Source organism: Mobula hypostoma, chromosome 5 (assembly GCF_963921235.1).
Source record: "Mobula hypostoma chromosome 5, sMobHyp1.1, whole genome shotgun sequence".
NCBI classification, from domain to species: domain Eukaryota; kingdom Metazoa; phylum Chordata; class Chondrichthyes; order Myliobatiformes; family Myliobatidae; genus Mobula; species Mobula hypostoma.
In genome coordinates this window covers 33,868,727-33,881,991 of record NC_086101.1, presented here as the reverse complement: position 1 = coordinate 33,881,991, position 13,265 = coordinate 33,868,727, and the positions used below count along the sequence as shown (strand labels likewise).

Here is a 13,265-nt window from a genome sequence, read left to right as displayed (position 1 = left end):
GGGGACTGTACTTGAGGATTATATGAGTTATGTAATCTGTGAATGTGTGGGGGCTGTAATCGAAGAATGTGTGAGTATTGTAATCTGGTAGTGTGTGGGGGCTGTAATTGGGAGAGTGTGTGGGGGCTGTAATCAGGAGAGTGTGTGGGGAATGTAATCGGGAGAGTGCATGGGGACTGTAATCAGGGACTGTGTGGGGACTGTACTTGAGGAATGTGTGAGTATTGTAATCTGGGAGTGTGGGGGGATGTATCTGAGGAATGTGTGAGTATTGTAATCTGGGAGTGTGTGGGGACTGTAACCGGGAGGGTGTGTGGGGGCTGTAATCGAGCAAGTGTGTTGGGGCTGTAATCGGGAGACTGTGTTGGGGCTGTAATTGGGAGAGTGTGTGGGGACTGTAATCGGGAGACTGTGTGGGAACTGTAATCTGGGACTATATGGGGACTGTATTTGAGGAATATGTGAGTATTGTAATCTGGGAGTGTGTGGGGGCTGTAATCAGTGAGTGTGTGGGGGCTGTAATCGAAGAATGTGTGAGTATTGTAATCTGGGAGTGTGTGAGGGCTGTAATCTGGGAGTGTGTGGGGCTGTAATCGGAAGAGTGTGTGGGGGCTGTAATCAGGACAGTGTGTGGGGGCTGTAATCGAAGAATGTGTGAGTATTGTAATCTGGGAGTGTGTGAGGGCTGTAATCTGGTAGTGTGTGGGGGCTGTAATCGGGAGAGTGCATGGGGACTGTAATCAGGAACTGTGTGGGGACTGTACTTGAGGAATGTGTGAGTATTGTAATCTGGGAGTGTGGGGGGACTGTAACCGGGAGGGTGTGTGGGGGCTGTAATCGAGCAAGTGTGTTGGGGCTGTAATCGGGAGAGTGTGTGGGAACTGTAATCTGGGACTACGTGGGGACTGTATTTGAGGAATGTGTGAGTATTGTAATCTGGGAGTGTGGGGGGATGTATTTGAGGAATGTGTGAGTATTGTAGTCTGGGAGTGTGTGGGGGCTGTAATCCGGGACTGTGTTGGGGCTGTACTTGAAGAATGTGTGAGTATTGTAATCTGGGAGTGTGTGAGGGCTGTAATCTGGGAGTATGTGGGGCTGTAATCGGGAGAGTGTTTGGGGGCTGTAATCAGGAGAGTGTGTGGGAGCTGTAATCAGGACAGTGTGTGGGGGCTGTAATCGGGAGAGTGTGTGGGGGCTGTAATCTGGGACTGTGTGGGGACTGTATTTGAGAAATGTGTGAGTATTGTAATCTGGGAGTGTGTGGGGACTGTAATGAGGAGGGTGTATGGGGGCTGTAATTGGGAGAGTGTGTTTGGGCTGTAATCGGGAGAGTGTGTTTGGGCTGTAATCGGGAAACTGTGTTGGGGCTGTAATCAGGAGTGTGTGTTGGGGCTTTAATCGGGAGAGTGTATGGGGACTGTAATCTGAGGCTATGTGGGGACTGTATTTGAGGAATGTGTGAGTATTGTAATCTGGGACTGTGTGGGGACTGTATTTGAGGAATGTGTGAGTATTGTAATCTGGGAGTGTGTGGGGGCTGTAATCAGGAGAATGTGTGGGGACTGTAATCTGGGACTATGTGGGGACTGTATTTGAGGAATGTGTGAGTATTGTAATCTGGGAGTGTGTGGGGACTGTAATCAGGAGAGTGTGTTGGGGCTGTAATCGGTAGAGTGTGTTGGGGCTGTAATCAGGAGAGTGTGTTGAGGCTGTAATTGGGGGAGTGTGTTGGGGCTATAATTGGGAGAGTGTGTTGGGGCTGTAATCGGGAAAGTGTGTGGGAACTGTAATCAGGAGAGTGTGTGGGGACTGTAATCGGTGGAGTGTGTTGGGGCTGTAATCCGGAGAGTGTGTGGGGAATGTACTTGAGGAATGTGTGAGTATTGTAATCTGGGAGTGTGGGGGGGATGTATCTGAGGAAAGTGTGAGTATTGTAATCTGGGAGTGTGTGGGGACTGTAACTGGGAGAGTGTGTGGGGGCTGTAATCGGAAAAGTGTGTTGGGGCTGTAATCTGGGACTATGTGGGGACTGTATTTGAGGAATGTGTGAGTATTGTTATCTGGGAGTGTGTGGGGACTGTAATCAGGAAGGTGTGTGGGAGCTGTAATTGGGACAGTGTGTTTGGGCTGTAATCGGGAAACTGTGTTGGGGCTGTAATCGGGAGTGTGTGTTGGGGCTGTAATCGGGAGAGTGTGTGGGGACTGTAATCTGGGGCTATGTGGGGACTGTATTTGAGGAATGTGTGAGTATTGTAATCTGGGACTGTGTGGGGACTGTAATTGAGAAATGTGTGAGTATTGTAATCTGGGAGTGTGTGGGGGCTGTAATCAGGAGAGTGTGTGGGGACTGTAATCTGGGACTATGTGGGGAATGTATTTGAGGAATGTGTGAGTATTGTAATCTGGGAGTGTGTGGGGATTGTAATCAGGAGAGTGTGTTGGGGCTATAATTGGGAGAGTGTGTTGGGGCTGTAATCGGGAGAGTGTGTGGGGACTGTAATCGGTGGAGTGTGTTGGGGCTGCAATCCGGAGAGTGTGTGGGGAATGTACTTGAGGAATGTGTGAGTATTGTAATCTGGGAGTGTGTGGGGACTGTAACTGGGAGAGTGTGTGGGGGCTGTAATCGGGAAAGTGTGTTGGGGCTGTAATCTGGGACTATGTGGGGACTGTATTTGAGGAATGTGTGAGTATTGTTATCTGGGAGTGTGGGGGGGATGTATTTGAGGAATGTGTGAGTATTGTAGTCTGGGAGTTTGTGGGGGCTGTAATCCGGGACTGTGTTGGGGCTGTAATCAAAGAATGTGTGAGTATTGTAATCTGGGAGTGTGTGAGGGCTGTAATCTGGGACTATGTGGGCCTGTAATCAGGAGAGTATTTGGGGGCTGTAACCAGGAGAGTGTGTGGGAGCTGTAATCAGGACAGTGTGTGGGGGCTGTAATCTGGGACTGTGTGGGGACTGTAATTGGGAGAGTGTGTTTGGGCTGTAATCGGGAAACTGTGTTGGGGCTGTAATCGGGAGTGTGTGTTGGGGCTGTAATCGGGAGAGTGTGTGGGGACTGTAATCTGGGGCTATGTGGGGACTCTATTTGAGGAATGTGTGAGTATTGTAATCTGGGACTGTGTGGGGACTGTATTTGAGGAACGTGTGAGTATTGTAATCTGGGAGTGTGTGGGGGCTGTAATCAGGAGAGTGTGTGGGGACTGTAATCTGGGACTGTGTGGGGACTGTATTTGAGGAATGTGTGAGTATTGTAATCTGGGAGTGTGTGGGGACTGTAATTGGGAGAGTGTGTTTGGGCTGTAATCGGGAAACTGTGTTGGGGCTGTAATCGGGAGTGTGTGTTGGGGCTGTAATCAGGAGAGTGTGTGGGGACTGTAATCTGGGGCTATGTGGGGACTCTATTTGAGGAATGTGTGAGTATTGTAATCTGGGACTGTGTGGGGACTGTATTTGAGGAACGTGTGAGTATTGTAATCTGGGAGTGTGTGGAGGCTGTAATTGGGAGAGTGCATGGGGACTGTAATCTGGGACTGTGTGTGGACTGTATTTGTGGAATGTGTGAATATTGTAATCTGGGAGTGTGTGGGGGCTGTAATCGGGAGAGTGTGTGGGGACTGTAATCTGGGACTGTGTGGGGACTGTACTTGAGGATTGTGTGAGTATTGTAATCTGGGACTGTGTGGGGACTGCACTTGAGGAATGTGTGAGTATTGTAATCTGGGAGTGTGTGGGGACTGTAATTGGGAGGGTGTGCGGGGGCTGTAATCTTGGAAAACCAGGAGGATTGTAATCAGAAGAGTGCATGGGAACTGTAATCTGGGACTGTGTGGGGACTGTACTTGAGGAATGTGTGAGTATTGTAATCTGGGAGGGTGTGTTGGGGCTGTTATCGGGAGAGTGTGTGGGGACTGTAATCAGGAGAGTGTGTGGGGACTGTAATCAGGAGAATAAGTGGGGCTGTAATCTGGGAGTGTGTGGGGACTATAATCAGGGGAGCAATGGTTACTGATAGATGGTTCCCTAAAAATGAGACAGTTAGACAGGACACCTACATTAGTTCAGGCACAGAGTACAGGAGTTTGGACAGTATTTTGCAGCTGTACAAGTCATTTGAGAACTGCATGGAGTATTGTGAGCATTTCTGGCCTCCCAACTGTAGGAAGGATGTCATTAAGCTGGAGAGGATGGGAAAAAACTCACAGGGCTGTGACTGGAACTAAAGTGCTTTAGTTACAAGGATAGACCAGGTAGGCTGGACTTCCCCTGGAGCATTCAGACTAATGAGTGATCTTATTAAAGGTTTATAAAATTATGAGGTTTCAAATACAATGGATTGTCACAGTCTTTCCCCAGGGTAGGGGAGTCTAAATCTAGAGGGCATGGATTTAAGGTGGGGGATGGGGAAGATTTAATTAGGATTGATGGAAAGTTTTTTCACATAGGGGATGGTGTCTGTGTGGAATGAGCTGTCAGAGGAGGTGACAGAGAGTGCTATGATTGTAATGTTTAAAGCACAGTTGGACAGGTACATGGATAGGAAAGGTTTCAAGGGTATCAGCTGAACACTGGCAAATGGGACTAATTCAGGTAGGCAACTGGGTTAGCGTGGATGGGTCAGGCCAAAGGAACTGTTTCCGTGCTTTCCAAGTGATTGAAGACGAGGTGCTCTTGTATGGACATTAACACACATAGGTTGGTTGGGCATGTGTTAGCAGATCACAGCACGCACACGCACATCTACACAGGCACACCGTGCGCGCACATATCCACACACACAAACACTGTACACACAACTTATGGACTCACTTTCAACTTTACGACTCAAGTTCTCAGTATTATTTATGTTTCTATTATTTGCTGGTTTTGGATTTGCAGTTTGTCTTTGTTTGCACATTGGTTGCCTGCTAGTCTTTGTGTGTAGTTTCACATTCATCCTATTGTATTTCTTTGTTCTACTCTGAATGTCCACAAGAACACGAATCTCAAGGCAGTGTTTGGTATAAAATACGTTATATTTACTTTGAACTTTGAACACCCATATTGCTTATGCGCGTGCACACACGCACACACACACACACACACACACACACACACACACACACACACACTCTTACTCTCACTCACGCTCACACACTCACATTCACTCACTCACACACATACACACACACTCATCCTCACACACATACTCGCACACATACATGCTCACTCACACTCACACACATATACACACACACACTCATCATCATTCATACATACTCACACACACTCATACACACTCACTCACACATACACATTCACACACACATACACACTCACTAACACACACACTCTCACACTCACTTACATACTCACACACATATACACACACACTCATCCTCACTCACACACACACTCTAACTCATCCTCACTCACACACACACACTCTAACTCACACACTCACACATACACAAAAACTCACACATTCACACTCACACACATAGCGAATGGCAATGCCGTGGCTCGGCTCCCGGTGTCGATAATGAGCAGTTATCAGATTGCGCCCTTTTGAATCAACTCCCCTGCAGCTCTGAGGGCTGAGCAAGACTTGGGTTTTTGTGTGTGAATTTGGTTCTTTGGGGATTTGTGTTGAGTTTCTATGGCTCAGCCTATTTCCAGACCTGAGCTTTCGTTTACCTTTTCACATCCCTGTGGAGTGAGTTGGGCAGACACAGGGAATCTGGGAGTGGAAGTGCAGTGGTGTTGCCAGGGATAAATGCTGGGACATTGTGATTTCAGCCCCCGTCCACTATACTGCGCCTCAGCCAAACGAGTGTCCCAAGTCTGTGTCTGGGGACATGGAATTGGAGACTTCCTCCGAGCGTGGGCGGGTGGAGCCTCTGACACAGACCAGCAAGGGTTCTCAGCTAAAGGGTACGAGTTTGCATATGAGTTAAAGATGGAAGAAGAATGCAAGAGTGCATAAGATCAACATTGATGGAAAACTCCCAGACAACTGGGTTTGTCGTTAACGGATGGACTTTTGTGAAAGAAATTCCAGAGGAAATGCTGGGGAATGACGTGGGTGAGGATAGGTACCAAGCAGGAAACGTGAGTTTAACTCCTAACTCCCAAAAAAGGCCCAAGTCTGTGTACTCAGCCTGACAACCCGGCAACAGCAACACACACAAAACACTGCAGGAACTCAGCGGGTCGGGCAGCATCTAGGGAGAGGAGTAAACGGTTGACGTTCCGGGTCAGGATACAGCAGCAGCATGCTTACATGTATGCACACGTACATTTACATCATACACATCCACACGTGTGTGCACACTCACACACACACACACACACAAAGAAGTACACCTACTCACACACACTCACACACACACACACACGTACACCCACTGAGCCACACACACTTGCACACACTCATGCACATACACTGAGCCCCCCCCCACACACACACACACACACACACTCATACACACACAAGTACACCGATATACACACTTACAAACACTCACTCACACAGTATACCCACTGAACCCCCAGACACACAAGTACACCAAAACACACACACTTACATACACACCCATATACATGCATGCACACCCAGACACACCTACACACATGCGCACACACAAGCACATGCATACACACATGTGCACACGTGCATGCACATCTACACACACACACACAAGCATACCCACCCACACACACGTCCACGTGTGCAAACCGACATATACATATGTACACCCACACAGCCACGCACACACACCCACATACACACAAACACACCTTTCTGCCCCCTCCACACACACAAACACACCTCTCCCCCCCCCACACACACACACTCACACTCCAGTAAGTGGAGCTGGTGGAGGAACCCAGTGGATCAGGCAGTATCTGTGTGGGTCAGTGTGCAGTCTGGTGTATTGTGACTGGACTGATCCCACCCCTGCCCCACACATTCAGAGAGAGCATGTGAACTCCGGGTGCATGTTGAATGCTTGTGCTTGGGAAGGCAGGAGTATTGCCGCACAGTAGGCCACCCGGCCCATCAAACTGGTGCCAGCTCCTTGAGTGAATGACGTGAGGGTGGGTGTGGAAGGAGCTCTCCTTCCTTCCAGCCGTTTAGAAGGTTCAGCAGCAAAGTTAAATATAGATCATGTTCAGAAGACAGATGTTTTGTCACTTAACTGTTGCATCCAGCTGTGTTGGTCATCAGGACTTCTCATCTCACTCTCAGTGGGTTAGGGTCTAGTTTCCAGAGCATTAGTGGCTCTTCGTCTCATTCTGATCAGCAAGGGAGAGAGAGAGCGAGAGAGAGAGAGAGAGAGAGAGAGAGAGAATAAGAGAGAACACAGGAGGTGGGGTCAAGGTGACAGGGCAGACACGCACAAGGTGCTGGAGGAACTCAACACGTCAGGCAGGAATAATCCACATTTCAGGCTGAGACCCTTCAGGGGGAAGAAGCCAGAGTAAGAAGGGGAGGGGAGGGGAGGGGAGGGGAAGGAGCACAAGCTGACAGGTGATGGGTGAAGCTAGGTGAGGGGGAAGGAGGGCGGGTGGAGGAGTGGAGAGCAAGTGAGAAGCTGGGTGGTGATTGGTAGACATTAGGCCAAGGTAGAGAGTTACAGAGTGCTGGCTGTCCTCTGGACCACAACCCTCTACCTCAACTCAATAACTGCCCACGTTGCCATGCACTCCCCACACCCATCCCCACCCACAGGTCACCTGGTGGTGATGACTCTTCCAGCCGCGTCTGCTGTGGCCCACCTCTCTACCTGGTACCTGGTGTCTGAACTCATCTGAAAGCCTGCTCCAACTCCCATCTCTTGTAGCATCCCACTGAATACAGACCTGGGGGACGTGTCCCAACACAAAACAAAGCAGTTGTAGACAGTTAGGAGCAAGACTGTGGTCATTTAAAGCAGTCCTGGTCCCCTTGCTCCTCACGTCCACCTATCTACAGGAACCTTTCACCTCTTAGTCAAGGATCCATCTTCCAATTTCCAGTAAGCATCTCTGCTTTCACTACCCTTGGAGAGAATCGGTTCCAGAGATTTGTAGACCCTTTGATAGAGTCGTTTCCAGAGATTTCTAGACCCTTGGAGAGAATCATTTCTAGACATTTCTGGACCCTTAGAGAGAATGGGTTCCAGAGATTTGTAGACCATTTGACAGAATCATTTCCAGAGGTTTGTAGACCCTTTGACAGAATCATTTCCAGAGATTTGTAGACCCTTTGACAGAATTGGTTCCAGAGGTTTGTAGACCCTTTGACAGAATTGGTTCCAGAGGTTTGTAGACCCTTTGACAGGAGGGATTTTGCATCATCTCTCCCATAAATGGATGACATTTTAAACAGAGGCTGAACCATCCCCTGCATCCACACCGTGGAGACCCTTTCATGTTCCAATCAAACCCCCTCTCCCTGTTCTACAATGCAGTGGATTCAAACCCTCTCCAACCTTGCCACACACCAGCCTAGTGCACTTTCTCTGACGCGCTACACCTGAGTGGGGAGGAGTGATATCCTCACAGGGATGGTCACTGGTGCTACCCGACAGGGTTTAATCTAGTAAGGGATGGTAGTTAGGTGGGAACCAGAGCACCAGGTTAGCAGTGACTAAGGGGACAGCAGAGGGTGGGTGATAGGAAGGGCAGGAAGGGTGGGACTGATGTGTGAAGTGAATTTATTTCAACGCATGGAACCTGATTGGTGAGGCTGATGAACTTGGTGCCTGGGCCAGAACGTGGAGCTATGACAGAGACTTGGTTGAGAGAAGGGCAGCCCAATGTTCCAGGATACAGATGTTTCAGAGGCGATAGAGAGGGATGTAAAGGAGGTGTGGGGAGTTAAACGATTAATTAGTGAGGATATCACTGCGGCACTTAGAGAGGACAGCCCAGAGAGCTTGTCCAGTGAGGCAGAACTCGGGAATGAGAAAGGTACAATCGCTGTGATAGGGTTATACTAAAGGCAGCAGGAGTGGGCAGATTTGGGAAAGATGTAAAACCAACAGGGTGACTTTAACTTGTCCATTATTGCTGGGTACTCCCACAGTGCCTGAGGATTAAATGGGGCAGGATTTGTTGGGTGCATCCAGAAGAGTTTCTTGACAGATTTCTGCAGGTAATCTAACTAGGGAAGGAGCCACTATAGAAGAGGATGTTTCCTATGGTGGGGGTGTCTAGGACCAGAGGGCACAGCCTCAGCAGATGGATGTCCCTTTAGAGTAGAGACGAGGAGGAATTTTTTTAGCCAGAGGGTGGTGACTGTGTGGAATTCATTGCCGCAAATGGCTGTGGACTTCAAGTCTTTGCGTATATTTAAAACTGAGGCTGATAGGTTCTTGATTAGTGAAGGCATCAAAGGTTATGTGGAGAAGGCAGGAAAATGGGATTAAGAGGGATAATAAATCAGCCATTATCAAATGGTGGAGCAGACTCACTGGTCCAAATGGCCCAGTTCTTCTTCTATTTCTTGTAGTCTTATGGAATCAGGAGGACAAAAGGGGGCCAGGAAATGTCCTTGAGAGTAGACATAGACATACTTTATTGATCCCAAGGGAAATTGAGTTTCGTTACAGCTGCACCAACCAAGAATAGAGCATAAATATAGAAATACAAAAACCACAAACAATCAAACAACAATATGCAAACTATGCCAGATGGAAATAAGTCCAGGACCAGCCTATTGGCTCAGGGTGTCTGACCCTCCACGGGAGGAGCTACAAAGTTCGATGGCCACAGGCAGGAACAACCTCCCATGACGCCCAGTGTTGTATCTCGGTGGAATATGGCCGGAGTCCAACAGCAAAAAGTTCAATAGCTGGGCTACAAACACATTCCTCGATTGTAATATGACCAGGATTGCATCATCCGTTGTTAACCAGAACAAGCCCCTAACTCCTTTACACCTACCGCTGTCAGTGCACTTCCGGTCAGCTCGAACGGTCTGGAATATGGGGAATCTTAAGGACTTTTATGTATCTATTTAAAAGAAGAGCATTACGAGGAAGAGGGTAGGACTGGGCAAGTAGGACCAGTTCACTTCTGGAGCCAGAGGAAGTGAGTACTTTGCATCACCATTCACCAGGAAGAAGTACAAGGAGAGGAGGGATACCAGGGAGTGTGAAGGCAATATCTGAAGCCATGTTGACACCAACCTGGAGGTGTGTTGTGTCTTTTGAAGAATATTAAGGTGGATAAGTCTCCAGGGCTGATGCGATCTATCTCAGATGACTGGGATCTTTTGGAAAGATCTTCACGGTCTCTTTAGCCACAAGTGAGTTCCCAGAGGACTGAAGAACAGCCAGCTTGTTCTCTTTTTCAGGAGGGTAATAGAGACAAACCGGGGGATTACAGGGCAGTGAGCCTTTCATCAGTAGTAGGGAAATTATTAAAGAAGGTTCTTAGCATTAGGATCTACTCTCATCCAGAAACGTTTAGACTTGTAAAGTAAAGTCAACATGGGTTTGTGCAGGGGAGGCCTCGTCGTACAAAGCTGGATCAGTTTTTTGAGGAGGTGGTGAAGATGATAGATGAGTAAAGCAGTTGACAAAGTCTGATCCGAAAGGCTCATGGGATGCATGGAACCGAGGTGGATTGATGAATTGGTGAATTGGCTTGGCCGTGGGAGACAGAGGGTAGTGGTGGAGGGGTGATATCCTGGCTGAAAGTGTTGCTCAGTGATCAGAGCTGGGACCTCGATTGTCTGTGATGTCTGTAAATGACTTGGATGTAAATGAATGCAGGTGGGCGCTTTAGCAAGTTTGCAGATGACATGAAAATTGGAGGAATTGTGGGCAGTGAGGAAAATTGGCAAAGGATTCAGCAGGACTTTTTTCCTAGGGAGGAGAGGGAGAGGCAGACAAGGTAAAGAGGAAGGTTGTGGGGGGGGGGTGCGGAAAGAAAAGGGGGAGGGGAGAAGAGAAGGGGGAGAGAGAAAGGGACACTAGAGTGCAGAATGGAATGATTAGGGTTAGAGTTAGCCCTAACCCCTGGAATTGGCTGGTTCGGGGGAACAGTGAACGGCTCTAGAACAAGAAGGATTCCAGGCATTCTCTAGGAATGCAAGGGTACTTTGCTGAAATTACCGTGTACAGCTGCTGAGCTTTTAATAGCTCACAGATGTTTGCAGCTGAACACCGCAGATGTTCTGGTTGGTGGGAAGTTACACCAGAGTACGTTCTCCCCTCCTCCTCAGCACCACGGTAAGGCACAGGCGGCCGGAGCCTCTGCTCCCTGCTGGCAATTCCATGGGAACAGCAGGCGGCGGATGGAGATCCCAGGGCTTGTTGGAGAGTTGACAGCCCAGAGCACATGGAGCCTCAACACACTGCTGAGGGAGCGGTCTCGCTGTGGGAGGGACGGTACTGATGGAGGACCACTCTATATGAGGGTTAGTACGGAGGGACGGTCACACAGTGGAGAGGGATCTTACTGAGGGAGCATTGGACTGTCGGGGTTACAGCCCCTCCCGCAGTGCAGGGCGCCCTCAGTCCTGCGACAATCTCTGAAGCTGTGGTTTCCGAAGTGTGGGCGCTCCCCAGGATCACCCCACTGGAGCTAGTGCACGGCCCCGAACATCACAGTGGAAGAGTGGGGCTCTGCCTTGACCGCATCCCTCTGGCAGACGGAGCAGTGAGCCTGTTGTCCCACGTTCATTCATGGCCTCAACCTGCCACCTAGAGGAATTTCCAGTAACTGCACCCTCCCTCAATTCCACTGTCAGAGCCACACAACGCCAACAAAACAGGATAGATTTGGCTCTTACACTTCTAAGCCATTCCTATCCACGTAAGTGTCAAAATGTCTATTAAACCTCAATAATAATGCACAAATAAACCTGATACTGATTCTCCACTTCTTCTGGCAGCTCATTCCACATCACTACCAACTTCTGTGTGAAAAACTAGCCCCTCAGCTCACTTTTAAATCCATCTTTTAACCTTTGCTCTCTAATTTTAGTCGTGCCTATTCTGGGAAAAAGACTGTGATCACTCACCTTGCCTACGCCCCTTTATAAAGTCACTCCTCAGCCTCCTTCACTCGAGGAAAAGCAGTCTACGTTAACGCAGTCCCAACTTCTCCAACCCCTCCAGTCCTGGTCATATTATTGTTTTGCACCCTCTCCAGTTTAATGACATCCCCCTGACCGACCAGAACAGAACACAATACTCCAAATGCAGTCTCTCTAACACCCTCTGATACCTTTCAACAAGCCAGTTCTGTACCTGGTTTCCATACGCTAACCTCCCAGACTACTAGCCTGCCACGCGGGACCTTGTCAAAGACCTTGTGAAAGTCCATGATGTTTGCTGCCCTTTCCTCATCGATCAGTTTTTCTGGTCACTGCTTCAAAAACCGTGATCAAGTTCATGAGACATGATTTCCACCGCATAAAGCCATGCTATCTTTCCCCAATCCATCCTTTCTCCTTTCCAAATGCAGATAGGTATTGTTTGGACCATCAGACATAGGAGTGGAATGAGAATATTGGAGTCTGCTCCACTGTCCCCATGATGGCTGATTTATTATCCCTCTCAACCCCATTCTCCTGCCTTCTCCCTGTAACCTTTGACGTCCTTACTAATCAAGAACCTATCAACCTCCACTTTAATAAATATACCCAATGACTTGGCCTCCACTTTCATATGTGGCGATGAATTCCACAGATTCATCGGTCTCTGGCTAAAGAAATACCTCCTCATCCCTGTTATAAAGGGGCATCCTTGTATTCGGAGGCTGTGCTCTCTGGTCCTAGATTTCTGCACAATAAGAAACAACTTCTCCATGTCCACTCTATCCTGGCCTTTCAATATTTGATAGGTTTTAATGAGATCCCTCCTCATTCTTCTGTTTCTCATAATCCCGTCCTAGTAATCTCCCCACCACTGAAGTTAGTCTCACTGGCCTGTAGTGTCTGCCCTGTCCTCACAACTCTACTTAGATAAAGGCCGAACCCTCCAGTCTTTACATACCTTCCCCATGGTTAATGAACCTCTGCCAGGGCCCAGCAATTCCTCTCCCAGCTTCCCACACAGTCCCAGGGATTTATCCACCTGAATGTGCTTTAATGCTGCACACAATCCTATTGTAATGTAGATACATTCCTGGGTCTCACTAACTATTCCCATTATTTCTTTAACCCCCATAACCTTCTCCATAGTAAACACAGATTAACCTCTGCTGCACACACACATCTCCACCATGCTGGAGATCTCCTCAGACTCTCTCCCCCTCCCTCCCCTACCCCCTCTCTTGCTATTTCCCT

At 48.6% G+C, this 13,265-nt stretch overlaps 1 protein-coding gene across 4 annotated transcripts in view; it reads left to right on the top strand.

Annotated features, from left to right (window-relative positions):
- LOC134346743 (collagen alpha-6(IV) chain-like) overlaps positions 1 to 13,265 on the top strand; it is a 182,010-nt gene that overhangs the window by 66,374 nt on the left and 102,371 nt on the right. The window lies entirely within an intron of this gene.